The sequence below is a fragment of the Cupressus sempervirens genome, chromosome 1 (assembly GCF_028749045.1).
Source record: "Cupressus sempervirens isolate cs-2001-9-10 chromosome 1, ASM2874904v1, whole genome shotgun sequence".
NCBI classification, from domain to species: domain Eukaryota; kingdom Viridiplantae; phylum Streptophyta; class Pinopsida; order Cupressales; family Cupressaceae; genus Cupressus; species Cupressus sempervirens.
The window spans coordinates 235,976,365-235,990,223 of record NC_143118.1 but is presented as its reverse complement, the minus strand read 5'-3'; the positions used below and the strand labels follow the sequence as shown (position 1 = coordinate 235,990,223).

At 30.9% G+C, this 13,859-nt stretch overlaps 1 long non-coding RNA gene and 1 other non-coding gene across 2 annotated transcripts; both read right to left on the bottom strand.

The window, feature by feature from the left end:
• Positions 1-8,523: 8,523 nt before the first annotated feature.
• LOC149577031 (uncharacterized) lies at positions 8,524-11,125 on the bottom strand. The gene is made up of 2 exons (XR_016363867.1): positions 10,883-11,125; positions 8,524-9,367 (listed from the first exon to the last, which is right to left on the bottom strand). It is a non-coding gene; the product is annotated as an uncharacterized LOC149577031 (long non-coding RNA).
• A 70-nt stretch (positions 11,126-11,195) lies between these two features.
• Positions 11,196-11,267, bottom strand: TRNAD-GUC (transfer RNA aspartic acid (anticodon GUC)). The gene has a single exon. It is a non-coding gene; the product is annotated as a tRNA-Asp (tRNA).
• Between the last annotated feature and the right edge of the window lie 2,592 nt (positions 11,268-13,859).

The window sequence follows — 13,859 nt, the reverse complement described above, 5'->3', positions numbered from 1 at the left end:
AGGATACGCCGACCATACAGTGACAAAATTGGTTAAATATGAACAATTGAATCACTAACTCCATGTGCCACTGCTAGGGACATAAATCTTGCACACTAAACAACATGATCAAGTGCAATTGCATATAATGATATAGCCAAAGTAATAAATGCATTAAATTACCTAATTTAACCATTTATTTAATTATACTAAAATAATCTATTTACATCACTCACATTCACATAAAACATCACAAAGCAAGATCATCAAGGTTGCATCGATCAGGATGACTTACAAACATCCATTGGGAAAAGCACTAAATCAATGGTTATCTTCTCATTGATGTCTAGCCTTAATTGGTGAGACGTTATGCTAATTCAATAGAGTGTCATACCATTTGATTGATGAAGAGGATTTGAAGAAAGTATAATGATAATGTAAGTGTTGATAAGTGTATGGTATTCAATGGGCACTTAAATGAGTTAGACTCGGATAGTATAATATTTGTTGAAGATGATTAGATTAAGTGTTGAGATCATGTTTAAAGCAAGAAAATTTGGTTGATGAATGAAGGAGTCTAGTATTAATCGAGCTATTATAGTTGCCACTGAGTGCTTGGTAAAGAAGTGAAGATTGTGTACTATTAACTGAGCTTAGTATTGATCAAGCACAAGTAATGTTAACTAAGTGATGAAAAGAAATAACAATTTAAAAATATCTAATCAGGGGTGGACATCTAGTGAAAATAAAGATTGTTTGAGAAGTTTCAAAGATAAGGATGAAGTTAGTTATGAGATCGACTGTAAGAGAAATTCAAATATCTCATGAAGGAGATTTGATGATTTGAATTGAATCACACATTTCAAGGTGAAGGTGTGATACTTGACTGTCTAAACTCAATGAATCTTAGCTAGATGGAGATGTGACAATTGTGATTAATCAACACAAATCTGGAAGATTCTAGAGGAGCAACAATAGTTTTATATTTAAAGGATGAACACATTGTTCATTATTGCTAAGCAAGTTGAAGAAGAAAAGTGATACCTAGAGGATAATTGAGCAAAACTACATTGTGAAGATCAAGAAAGAGAAGTACTAAGTTGATGTGTTAGTGTGTGGATTAGTTAGAAGGGAGCAAAAGGAAGAAAGAGGAAAAAGATTGAGCTAAATATACATATGACCAAGAAAGGTAGCACTAAACCTAAATAGATTATTTCACTATTGCATTCTAACCATTGTAGTGGAAAATCTCTGAACTGAGTGGACCTATTAGTCTTATTTGTAAATCCATTATATGGTGACATTTTGTTGAATTTTTTCGAAGTCCTTTAAATCAGACCACTCCATAGATATTCAGGCGTGATAAGGTCTAGATGATCTTTAATGAAAATCTTCTAACAAAGTCACATTAATAGTGTGTTTGTAACCTTTAACAAGGTATGTTCGTAATAGAACTCACTTGAGAAGAGTGAAATTTTGGGTTGTCGATTCCTAGGAGGTTTTTTTTCTTAACAAGATTTGCACGTTAAATACTTGTGTCAAACTTGTGTGGATGCTTATTGTGTTGCATGTTTATTTCAATTTTATTGTTTATTGTTGCAACTTGGTAAAAGTTGAATGTTTACTTTGATTCTTAGTATATGAAGTTAATAGTTTGTTGGATGACTAAGCTGAATTTTAGATCTAGTTACTGAGTTATTGATCTAAAAGATTAAAGAGTTTAAGTTTGTGAAAACAATGTTTTAAGGTCTATAGGATAACTAATTCATACCCCCACCCCCTCCCCTGCTCCCCTCATTTATCTAACTATATATACATACACACACACATACATATATATGTATATACATGTATATACATATACATATACATACATACACACACATATTTTGAGGAGTCTGTGCCTAAATGAAGCAAACAATTCTTTAAAAAAATTGATAAAAATCAAAAGAATGTGCATGTAACCTAAGAGGTGCACTTTTATATGGAAATGCAAATATTGAAGAGACTAATCCAAATTTTACGCTTGCCAATATTAAAAAACACCTTAGATACATTATCATTGGCTAAAATAAATCAAATCAACTATTCAACGAATTTCCAAAACTTTAGATCTGTGAGAAAAGGTAGAAGTGTATTCCTAATTAATAAATTAAAAATATGAGAACTTATTTAGATAATTATCCATTGTTGGATGGAAATATGTATATTATTATTAAAGCCATTTAGTCTCTCACCCACCCATGACTTTGAGTTCTAGCTTGCACTAGAAATAGCTTAAAAGTTTCAAAAGAGGAGCATATTCTGTAGTTGGAACTTTTAATGTTCACTACTTCTATTAGTTCCTACTTTTAGAACAAAGAGTCGTTGCTAGTTTTATGTTGTTCTCCTTTTAGCACTTACTATGTATAGTTTATACTCAATCAAAAAGGGTTTATGCAATAATTTGTGAGATTGATACAATAATCAAAAGAAGTATTGCTCTTGAACTCGAATAAACATTGTTGGCAAGAACATCTTTGATACAAGACATTTTAGAAGAGATGAGATCTATCCTATCCAATGTAATAGATTAGGATGAAAGCTTGAGCTTTAAAAGGGATGGCTTAAACATCACACATTAAGGTTTGATTAGTATACTAAAAGTATTTAATAGTCAAAGTTGACTTATTTTTTCCAAACTTAATTCTTCTCTTAATGTATAATGTTTAAAAATGGCTCTTGAGAGGGTGATTGGCATCCAACTAAGCAAGGGTGAACATAAAAAGAGGACAAAGTAAAGAAGGAACAAACTAACATAACAACCCCATAAAATGCCTTTCTTTGAGCCATCGTCATCACAGGAGCCTTACTACCATTCTTTTGTAGATGAATCCTTTTCCATGCAATTGTACATGGGGACTGCTTACTCAATCTTAGTAGGAAAATATGTAAGAAGATCAAAACCATTAAAAAAAATAGGGAAATAATAGTCATCCCCAAATATTAAAGGATAAATTGAAGAATTGATTTCATCAAACAAGAGCTTTGTAGAGCTAGAGTCCCGCCTTGAGAAGCTTTAGAGTAGAATAAAGCACAACCAAACATGATCTGATGTAAATGCTCATGGAGATTTTTAAAATTAATTCTAAGTAAAGATACATTTTTCATATTTTATGAGAATTAGTTTTCAAGAATGAGATAGAAGTTTTAGGATCATGGGAGCTAGACATGGTATTAATTTCTACAAGAGCTACACTTTGATCAAATTTTGCCTAATAGAAAAATGTATTTCCAAACAATGACCACAATAAACTGATTAGATTGGCATGAGGGATTTGGCAAAAGTTCACAAATTGGGCAAAAGTTCTAAGTGCCAGAAAATTTGTAAAGTGCATGCCATCTTATTAAATAAAAATATCTTAATTACACACTTAGTTGTGGTAGAGTATAGTGAACTTATGTTAAAGAATTAAATATAATCTGAAAGATTTGTTATTGAATTAAAAAAAATTATTAAATAAATTATTTAGAACCAAAACTTAGTTGTGGAAAAGTATAATGAGCTTATATTAAAAAATTAAATATAATCTTAAAGATTTGTTACAAATTTAATGAAAAATAATAATTAACTAATCCAATATAGAAATCTGTAAAAATATAATTTAAAATATATCTATAACATTATTTATTTCTATGTATTAAATATTGTAGAAATATTACAAATATAGCTCCGGTGAGTAGTACAAATCATAACCAATGAATTGAATTTACTAACAAGAATAACAATTTATAAGAACATTATAAAAACCTAGTCTCGAAGAGGCTACACAAATTCTTATTTGAGACTACAAAGGACCTAGTATCTTTGTGGTAAAACACCATCTACCACCCATAATATTAATGAGCATCTTTTTAAGATCAAGTTCTTTGTATGTCCTTTCTCCCAAAGAAATCTAATAAATATTTCATATTATTAAACTATTAAATATAAAATAAAAATAACTATATAATTGACTAATAACACAATTAAATAAGGTTTAAACTTATCTATTAATAAATGTAAACAAGTATTAATAAAATTAAATAGTAATATAGAACTATTAAATGAAAGAAATAGTATTGTGAATTTTAAACATCCACAACATTAGAAATGAGACCATTATAAGCGTAAGAGTCAATGCCGCTCAAACCTATAAAGATTTCCGTAGAGGGCCAAGTATTCCTCTATGGTAATTAATGTGGATAGTGATTATCATAGAAAGAGAGAGTGATAGATTGTACAAAACGATGTTGATATTATATGTTGGATAGAAACTAATTGGTACTAACATGCGAGTGGGTGTGACATTTCAAAGTTATAGCAAGCGATAATAGTTATCCTGATTGATATAGAAGCAGTCAACACTTGAATATTACTTCAATACATATAATTGTAATCGCATATATGTTAAGAGTTATAAAATCAACATTGGGATATATAGAAAGTACGCATGGGGCAACCAGAGACTTGGAAATAGAGTATAGTAGTTATTATAACATAATGCAAAACAGTCTGTAAATATAAATGCAACACCACTTTGAGGAATCTCTAGCTTTCTTTGTAAGAAGTTTAACCATGTCATCAAGGAAATGTATAGTAGAGGATCAGGGAATACAAATAAAATATAAAGCCAATATATTGAAAGGACTGAATAATACAAGCAAGCCGATTCTAATCACCTACGGATTTTTGTTGTCGGTTGTGTGTGATGATAATATCACGAGTGAAGTTCATATTTCCTTGTGTAGGGATCATCAATGAATTATCTTCCTCTCAGGCAAAGATGAATACAAATTTCTTATCTTCTTGAGGTCATCAATAATATTTTATTTACATGAGTATATAGAGATAGAGATCAAAAACAGTACCACCATTGCAAGCATGAAGTGAATATCAGAATTAGTAACTAATGGTTCCAGACAATATCTCTACATATCCATATTACTTAGTCAAAAAGTTGTACACCTTGTTAAAAAAAGTATACTATCGATTGCACATATATATGTATATATATACATATATAGATATATCTAGACATATATATGTATATATATATGTGTGTGTGTATATATATATATATATATATATATATATATATATATATATATATATACAACATGTGTATATATATATATGTATGTATGTATGTGTGTATATGCATATACACACATACATACATACATATATATATATACACATGTTGTATATATATATATAAAATTCATATATACATACATAGATACATGTATATATATCTATAGTATTGCTTGCATACACACACACACACACACCCACACACACACATATCTCTATAGTATTGATTGCACATATATGTGTGTGTGTGTGTGTGTGGAGAGAGAGAGAGAGAGAGAGAGAGATTGCAACACATCATTGCCCATGATTGTGTTTCATATTCTACATTTTATAGTTTAATTACAAGTTTCGATTGAGTAAGTGTGAGGGAGTGAAGTGATTGTTCCAATATTTAAGTATATCTAGTAAGGGACAAAAACCAAGCTCCCAAAAAAAGGTGAACATAATTTAGAAAACCTACATGCTTACATTAAATGCATAGTACATAAAATGGATAGTCATACACTCAAGGAGAAACATATAGGCTTTGAGGACCCATCAAGTATCATAATAAGTTAACCCATAGTAATATTAGGTCTTACAACTTATAGTAACCAATATAGTTATTTCTGGGTTAAATTGTGCTTGGAATTTATTTTAATCAATAAGTGCACAGTTTGATTTAAGAATAGAATTACAATAGAGAGCTCAAGAAGATACAAATGAGAAAGGGAGGGAAGAATAATGTTAACCCTCTTCACTGAAACATAGAGGCACATAGGTCAAAGAAAAAATATGAAAAAGAGGGAAGTGAAAAATGAATTTTCCATTTGATTTATTAACTAAATGTTTTCAAAGTAGAGACGCATGATTTGACTACCCATATTAGTATCTCTAGCCACAAGCGCAAATTGATGTATAACATACACAAACAAAAAAGTGGAAAGAGCACCATCGATGATCTGGATGTTCATGACAACACAAATATAAAGATCACAAATGCCTACGGTCTCATGCTACCATTTACGGCTAAGACGCTCTCTCATTGCTATAGCAACATTAATTCTAGAAACCTTAAATTTGAAATGAACTAAGTTTAGTGCACTTGTTAACGTTTTGGGTATATAGAAATAAGAACTAAGAGAGGTTGAATATGTACCCCACAATATATCCCCACCAGATTTCAAACTTTACTAAATTTAAGCTTGAAAACTCTTTTTGTTTGCAATACAACTTTAGTTTTCTGGAACTGCATACCATGACACAATTGCAACTCTCAAAGGCAGGAAAAATTTCATACCAAAACACAAAAATTTCCATTCAAAATTGTAGAGTTATGGCTGGAAGAAATTCTAATCCTTTGAGGATCTGGACTAAGGAGCTCACAAGCTCTAGACAGTCTTCATGAAAACCTTCCTAGATGATCTTATTCACCTTGCTAGTTGGTTGGAATTGTTTGAAGAATTTGTATTGGAATTAATATAGAGAATAAATGGACCTGGTGTAAATGTCACTAGTAGAGTGAAATGGGGCAAATATAGCTGTATGAAAATAACAGAAGAAGACAAAAAATTTCTAGTTCACATGCATTTCTATCACACTATGCCACATGTTACTATTTACATGTAGAAGGAGACACGTTACATGGTGAGATGCCACCATATGAAAGAAATTGCTACATGAAAATTGCCACTTGTTTATTGAACAATTTGAAAAATAGCACTTCCCAACTTTAAATGTAATGAAAAATAATAATGAACTAATCCAATATAGGAATATGTAAAAATATAATTTAAAATAATTAATAATTATTTTAATCATTTATTTATTTAAATCTCCCAGTAAGCATAAGTGAGGGCCCCTTAGTAGGTAAGCTTTCCCTTGAACATTTCACTAAACTAAAACTTGGCTTAACGTCTAAGAATTATTTTCCCATTTTAAAAATTGGGCATGAACATACATACATACATACATATCACTTTTAATAAACTTTGTGACTTCATTAAGGGAAATGATAAATGTTTTTTCCTTTAAATAAAATTAATCTAGTATATATAGGAGGGAAAGAAAAAGTAGTAGATTTAATTCCAAACCAAAAAAGTCACGAATTCAGGGTCTGTTTGGTTCCTCAAGGATTACAGGAATTGGCTTTTTCAAAATCTGGATTTGAAAATTTTTGCGTTTGTTTCAAAATTGGCAAAATGGAAATAGCATCCCCGACTTCCAATTTTGCCTCAAAACTAGGTGTTCCAACTTCCTACTAGCAAGTAGGAATTGAAAATCAAAACCTGGTTATGTTTTTTGAAGAGTGAAAAAACAATAGATTGGACTACTTTTTGAAATTTGCCTTCAACTCCAAGCTTACATATAAAAATGTGTCTTCACACGCATCTTCAGAGTAAAACAAACAGTTTAAGTAAAATTCCAAAAATCGGAATGAAGATTTGCAAAATCTTGATTTGGCTAAACCAAGGTTTGTAGAAATCTAAGTTTTTTTAATTCCACGAACCAAACTAACCCTCAATTAAAATGCATGTTTTCAAAACCAGAATTTTTTTAGATATTTCATTATTTTTCAAACATTCTTCTAGAATTTTTTTTCCCCCAAAGATTTGGCATACTTTCTCTAACATTAGTCATTAATTTTGAAAATTTCTCTAGAGATCCGTCCAAATCTCACAAACATTATTCTTAAATTGAATATTCCTAGATTTATCATACTTTCTCAAACACTAGTCCCAAATCAAAATTTCAAGAGAGATTTGTCATAATTTCTCAATTCATATTATAAATCCTTACTCTACTCAGTAGCACTAAAGTCACAGCCTGCTCATTTAGTTCGTTAGTTCGAATCTTACGTGAGGCAGAGATCAAAATTTGTTTCAAAAAATTTCTTATGACTTGTGAGAGAACAACATACTTGAAGAATGAATTTATTGCCAACATTAACACAATTTAGATGTAATATTGTCCGATCAAAAGCAAGATCAAGCACAAGATTTGAGTTGCAGGTGTCTGAAGACTGCGTATAATTTTGTCTGATCATCTTTAGAAGAAACAACAAAACTCAAATCCATGCTGCCTGAAAATTCAGCACGCATCTTGAATGAAATGTGTGGTAAGGAAATACTTCATTTGCATAGAAAACTCATCTCTAAGGCTAGAGATCTCTTCTGACATATATTATTGCTTTTTTTGCCTTTTTTTTCAAGGTACACTGCCTGATGATTCCCCCCTTTTCACAGGCATTATGAAATCTCAGCCATGATTGTGTAAAATGATATAATAAACTTACAGATTACATACTCCACCTCTGGTGGTTGTGTTTTTGACATTAACAATACTTTACTTGACTGTTTCAAATTATAAATAGGCTTTCGTCTTAAGCAAATAGACATCATCCAAAAATATGAAGTCATAAACAGGGATTCAAATTTTTTGAATGCACCTTTTCAAAGAATTTTTTTGTTTGGAAATGTCGATGGTTACAAAATGAGCACATAAAAGAAGGGATATATGATAACTGGCACTGCTGCTTGTATAGACGAAAGAAAAAGCTGCAGCTGCAAGAGGAAGAACATTGACAAAAGATGTCGTTACTCTATCCTTTCTCCCTTCCTCCTGAGTTTAGGATATGCCTGAGAAAGAGATGTGACTAAGCACACAAAAGCTCATACGTTGACTAGTTAAACCACAATTGTTGGGTGCTACAAAAACAACTGGTGCCTTTGATCACCATTAACACACAAGACACCCATGAAATTCCATATCTGTAATGTGAAATGGACTGGAACTTACAAAATGCATGCTAATTGCAGCAGCTCAATGCAACATGTTACATTTTTACACCCTTTCTTCTTGACCAGTGAACATGCAGCCATCCTACGAGCATGCATGAAACACCTAATTTATTGAATGTTGTCATATGTCACATTTTAATTATTTTGAATTTGTCATATAAAAAATTAAATAGACTACCACTAAAATGAAACGCGACCAATTATAAAATACCAAGATAAGCATAATAATATGTTTTAATAAGATCATTTTAGAGAACCATAGCTTAAAATTATGTACACTATTGTTGGGAAGTAGCAAGGGCCGAAATGGGAAGCATCAGGCGATATTGCAAGGATGTAATTTATAATTACATACAAACCGTTCCTGGGGTTCCCAAACTAGGTCTTACTATGGTTAGCAATGATCACCGATGAATAAGAGATATTGAGCTTTGCATTATTTTCTCCCTTCGCCAAATACAATTTCTGCATCAAAGAATATCTGAACTGATCCCTGTCAATCAAATGATGTATTGGACGCAAGGCAAATAAACATAGAACAACTATATGTTGATGAAGCAAAAGAAAAATTTCACACGAACTTCAATCATCAGCCAACTTCTTGAGAAAACAAGGTAAACAACAAACTTCTAAAAAACAGGGAATACAAAGTATCATAGATATAAATATGTAGTTGTGAACAAATTAATCTACAAAATATGTACTCAAATTTCTAGCCATGACATGATATGAATCCAATGGTCCCAACTTTTCTCCAAGTTTGAAGCACTGGCCTAGGAATCAATGACATTCAAATCAAAGAAATCACATTTTCAATTTTTTTACACTTCACTTATGTACTACTATCCATTCAAATAGGCTGCAGAGAAAAATTAAGTTGCAAATTTTAATTATTTAACAAGTTTTAAAGTGTGATGTTTAAGTTGTTCGATTCAAATGAACAATTGATCTGTAAAGAAAGCATCATTAAGCTGTGTGACAAAATATTCTTTTAGATTCAATCATTCAAGAATTGAATCTAACATTCCCCTTTCCCACTAAACACTTGCATTTTGTCGTCCCTCTTCTATTATCCTATTTGGACCACTTTTAGTTTAAGAATCAAACCTTAGTGTGTGATGTTTAACCCTTCCCCCTATGTCAACTCAAAATTTGCCATCTTCAATTTGTTTTTCCTGTGCTGTGGTATTTTATAAGATAAGCTTGTCATTGTCGCAAACAATTGCTTTTGCCCTGATAAAGAATCCATTAATAGAATTCAAAACTCTGAAAAACAAAATATTTATACAGGTGAATCATCTCAGCCTAGTGAAGGGAGTAAAAGATTGTATGAAATAGTAAGATTATTGAAATTCATATATGAGATTGTTTATATAAAGAAGCATAAAGAAAAGGAACAATTTAAGCTCAATAGGGGTAAAAAACAGCATTTGAAGTTAAATAACAAAATCTTTTTTTTTTTACGGATGCAACTATCCTCTCTACAAATTGTACTATTGACTAAATCTCAAAAAAATTCAACACAATGATTTTGTTTGAAATCTTTAGCATTTGTTCTTTATGATCTGTATATTTTGTGATTGAAAACAACAATTTTTTTTTTTTAAATTCACTTTGCTTTTGTGAATCTGGAAAAGAATCATGTTTCACTATCTTTTTATTTTTGATGCATTTTTATCTAGAGATTAACCAGTGCCCTTTTCTACATACCAAATCCACTGGCAAAAGTTGCAATGTCAGAATTTACACCTGCCACTGGCATTTGGTTGAAAGTTTCTAATGACTTAACACCATATCCATTTTGTGCAAATCCTATATCATGGCATTCAAGGTCATTTCTTTCAGGCATTTTGTCATACAGTTTGCGTGCCTCGTACATGTAAATAATCTTATTATGAAAAGTTCTGTGCAACAAATGCGAAGTGCTTATGATTGATAGAATAACAGAAGTAAACAACAAAAATATAATGGAATAATAATTAATAATTACCACATTCTATTGTCTCACCGTCCTGTGGCTGCTGGTATGGAAACAGAAGTCCTGGTGAAAATAGTATGAATAAAACCAACGCAATTGCCATCCACTAGCAATGAATCATTTTGCCCTCTTTTTCTGAAATTTGTGCTACTTTAAAGACAAAATTGTGTTCGGACTGTGCAATGAAATAACCAATACCCTTGAAACCATTTTTCAGTTAGCTTGTTAGGATTTATCATTACAAACAACAATATATGCCCTCTCTGAAATGCACAAGAGTATAAGATAAGTATTAAAAATATAATACACAAAGTACTATATAAAATTATGACAAAACTTGCAACGCCGTTGCCGGGGATCGAACCCGGGTCACCCGCGTGACAGGCGGGAATACTCACCACTATACTACAACGACTATACTTCAAAAAATCAATCTTGACCTTTGATGATAATGATTTAACCCATTCCCGTAAGCGCCCAAGGACACATGTTTTATGTTATTTTACTTTTGAAATATTTTGTTATTTTGTTTTAAAATATATAATATTATGCTTTTTTCTGTAGTTTATAATTAATGTTTGGAATATTTAGTCTATTAAATTTGTTTATGGTATGTTTATGGATAGGAGGGCATAATTTTATTTTATTTTTGGTTATCTTATGATGTTAGTTTTTAAATTTATATTGCTATGAGTAATATAAGATTTTTATAATTTATGTATTAGATTTGATATAGTTTTGGATTTAGTTGTGTTGTAATTCAATTGAATTCAAAAGCTATATCAAATATAATAATATTTTTTGGCTTATAATTTTTGTTTAAGGAATATTTATTCTATCAAAAAATTAAGGTATGATTTGAGTTTTAGTTATTGAAAATGTAAAAAAAAAGGGATATGTAAAACAAAAATAATCAATTTCACTAAGACTAAACAAGACTTGGTGTAAGCATGTGAGACTATCTTAGGAAGACATTTCTTCCTTTGTACAACTATTTGCAGAGAGTTAACATCTAAATCTTTAGACTTTAGAGAAGAGGGATGACGTGTACCTCTAAAGAACACATCAAAGGGTAATGCACAATTTGATGATTGATTTGGAGTTACCAATTGAAATACTACCCTATTAGGAACATTCAATTGAAAATTTAAAAGTAATGATAACATAGAAGCAATACAAATAGTTTATTGAACAACATTAATATTAGTTGATTGTATAAGGTGTCTCACTAGCCCAAAAGGTAAAGTTTTTGGAACAGATCAATGAGGCGATTTGAGATGCCACATGAGATTCTTAGATCATTTTTACACTATATTGAAGATGGTTTCTTACATAAACAATTAGAATGGTCTAAGGTTAAGGGCATAGTAGAAAAAACAATGCTTGCATCAAAATAAAATTTCTTCATAGTTAGCCTACTTAGACCAAGTTCAATCATTTATTTGCAAATAACACCACTTGGAGAGGTTGTCGACTTAAACTTCAATAGGACATATGTTCAAATGAAGTGTGGGCATAGCCACCTTTACAAATATATCAAGAACATTGGCAAAATCCTCATAATATGAAATACACTAGAAGTATATAAAGGGAGATAGGGAAGTCTCATCCAAAATAGAATTCTATCAAGAATCTTTCAAAGGGTAGAAAGGTGCAAAGACTTAGGATGAATTGAGAGAAGATGGAAACCTTACATCTAGTTTCCACAATTCAAAATAACATATGTATCAAATTAAAATTTTGAAAACAAATTTATTTGAGATTGATTGACAAAGATTGTAGAGATAGGCCCATAAACAAAAAAACATTGAATGTCAACCCCCACTCATGAAGAAATTCTCATTATTTATCACACCCTTCCCCTAAATCACCACATAACATAGGGGCTTAAGGCAAGAAATATTTTCTTTGGTTGTGCAAGGTATTTGTAGGAAAAATATGTAAGATTTGGGGAAAAATCAACTCCACAATTCCCAAGAGTCACTTGGATGCAAACCTATCATAGAAGAACAGAAGCGAGAAAGATATGGAGGTAAAAAGATAATAGTCTAGAAAATAGGATACATATTGATCATGCGAAAGAAAAGAATGCAATACAATGCAAATATTATAAAAGTACAAAGAGGTAATCTTTATAAAAGGATACCAAAAACCCTAAAGAATTATAAGATGCCTAAGTTTAAGTGTAGAGTATAATAGACTAATGATTAAATAAATTATTATTAGCCACAACATGATAACTCTAGCACCCCCTTATGATGAACTTAGGAAGAAGCTAAAAACAACTAAGGACTAAAGATACATGTAAAAAAATGTATGAAAGTAATAATGGGTTCTAAGAACTAGACTTGATGAGGTACCCAAGTACAAAAGAGAAGACTAGTAAAGGACCGAAGAAGCCTCCAAACTAGAGAATGTCTTAGAAAATAGGAATAAAGGAATGATCATGAAGAACACCACTGAAGCATAATGAAGTTGCAAATGTTTTTGAAGAGTAACTGTTAATTTGAATAATCTCCACTAGAAAAGAATATGACCAAGTAGAGAAGGTTGTAATCTACATGAGTTCTTGGAAATGACATCATTGGAATGAGGAGGAAAATAAAGGAAAATAACTAAACTTGAAGATACAAATCGCATAAAATGCCAAAGCTTAAATAGTCAATCAATATAAGTAATAAAACATTAGAACCAATAGGAGAAACCCCGCCCACCCCCTCCTCCCCCCATAATGAGGAAAATAGAGAGGTGACAAGTACACTAAAAATGATAGCCAACAAGAACTCCATGATGAAGAATTAAGAACATCAAAGGTACAAAAAAAGTAGATAATAGTGTCATGGAAGGATCATTCCCTAGAAAAACATCATGAGACTAATTTCATGGAACACTTACTTGATAAAGGTAGATGACAAATAAAGGTGAACATATCACTATACAATTTAGTGTAGTATAATAAGGTGCAAAATGTGTTTGATCCCAAGTATACAATGCATAATGGCACTTT